Below are 2,354 nucleotides of genomic sequence, written 5' to 3'. Positions count from 1 at the left end.
TCCATCTAGTCAAAGCTATAGTTTTTCCAGTAGTCATGAATGGATGTGAGAGTTGGACTATAAAGAAACCTGAGTGCTGAAGAATTGATGCTTTTGAACTGTGGGTTGGAGAAAGCTCTTGAGAGTCCCTTGGACTGCAAGGAGATCCAACCAGTCCATTCTAAAGGAAATCAGTCCTGAATATTCATTGGAAGGACTGATGCTGAAGCTGAAACTTCAATACTTTGGCCACCTGATGTGAAGAACTGACTCAGGAAAAGACCCTGATGCTGGGAAAAATTGAAGGCAGGAGGAGAAGGAGACTACAGAGGTGAGATGGTTTAATGGCATCACCACTTAATGGACATGAGTTTGAGTAAACTCTTGGAGTTGGTGATGTACAGGGAGGCCTGGCCTGCTGCAGTCCATGGGATCACAAAGAGTTGGACACGGCTGCACAATTGAACTGAACTGAACTGATAGTTAATTTACAATGGATCAGTTTCAAGTGTACAGCAAAGTGATTCCATTACACACACACACAGACACACACACACACATATATATTTCCTTTTCATATTTGTTTTCATTATAGATTATTACAAGATATTGATTATAGTTCCCTGTGCTATATAGTAGATCCTTGTTTACATATTTCACCTATACTTGTGTGTATATGTTAAGGCTTCCCAGGTGGCTCAGTGGTAAAGAATCTGCCTGTCAATGCAGATGATGTGGGTTCAATCCCTGTGTTGGGAATATTTCCTTGAGTAGAAAATGGCAACACACTCAAATATTCTTGTCTGGAATATTCCATGGGCAGAGAAGCCTAGTGGGCTACAATCCATGGAGTCACAAAGATTCAGACACAACTGAGTGACTGAGCACTACGAATGCGTATTAGTTAACCTCAAATTCTTAATTTATCACCCCTTGTAACTCTCTATACCCTTCAGTTCAGTTCAGTTGCTCAGTTGTGTCCGACTCTTTGCAACCACATAAATTGCAGCACGCCAGGCCTCCCTGTCCATCACCAACTCCCGGAGTTTACCCAATTCATGTGAATCGAGTCAGTGATGCCATCCAGCCATCTCATCCTCTGTCGTCCCCTTTTCCTCCTGCCACTGATCCCTCTCAGCATCAGAGTCTTTTCCAATGAGTCAACTCTTCGCATGAGGTGGCCAAAGTACTGGAGTTTCAGCTTTAGCATCATTCCTTCCAAAGAACACCCAGGATTGATCTCCTTTAGAATGGACTGGTGGGATGTCCTTGCAGTCCAAGGGACTCTCAAGCGTCTTTTGCAACACCACAGTTCAAAGGCATCAATTCTTCGGTGCTCAGCTTTGTTTATAGTCCAACTCTCACATCCATACATGACTACTGGAAAAACCATAGCCTTGACTAGACAGACCTTTGTTGGCAAAGTAATGTCTCTGCTTTTGAATATGCTATCTAGGTTGGTCATAACTTTTCCTCCAAGAGATAAGCATCTTTTAATTTCATGGCTGCAATCAGCATCTGCAGTGATTTTGGAGCCCAGAAAAATAGAGTCAGCCACTGTTTCCCCATCTATTTGCCATGAAGTGATGGGACCGGATGCCATGATCTTAGTTTTCTGAATGTTGAGCCTTAAGCCAACTTTTTCACTCTCCACTTTCACTTTCATCAAGAGGCTTTTCAGTTCCTCTTCACTTTCTGCCATAAGGGTGGTGTCATCTACATATCTGAGGTTATTGATATTTCTCCTGGCAATCTTGATTCCAGCTTGTGCTTCTTCCAGCCCAGCATTTCTCATGATGTACTCTACATATAAATTAAATAAGCAGGGTGACAATATACAGCCTTGACGTACTCCTTTTCCTATTTGAAACCAGTCTGTCCCATGTCCAGTTCTAACTGTTGCTTCCTGACCTGCATATAGCTTTCTTAAGGGGCAGGTCAGGTGGTCTTGTATTCCCATCTCTTTCAGAATTTTCCACAGTCTATACCCTTAGTAGCTATAAGTTCATTTTCTATAAGTCTATTCCTATTTTGTAGACAAGCTTATTTGTATCACTATTTTAGATTCCAATAGTCCTTTGACAGATGAATGGATAAAGATGTGGTATATATGAAATGGATATTACTCAGCCAACAAAATGAATGAAAGAATGTAATTTTAAGCAACATGGATGGACCTAGAAGTCATCATACTAAGTAAAGTAAGTCAGACAATGAGAGACAAATATCATATGATATCACTTACATGTGCAACATTTGTTTTTATGCTAATGAGATAACAGTTCTTTTCCAAATAGAGAAAATACTAGGAACCAATTATTCAATAATAATGATGATGATAATAATAATAATATAGCCTCCAAAAAAAAAGCAAA

The sequence above is a fragment of the Bubalus bubalis genome, chromosome 13 (genome assembly GCF_019923935.1).
Source record: "Bubalus bubalis isolate 160015118507 breed Murrah chromosome 13, NDDB_SH_1, whole genome shotgun sequence".
Classification (NCBI taxonomy): Eukaryota; Metazoa; Chordata; class Mammalia; order Artiodactyla; family Bovidae; genus Bubalus; species Bubalus bubalis.
The sequence above is the reverse complement of the archived record's forward strand: the minus strand, read 5'-3'. Positions refer to the sequence as shown.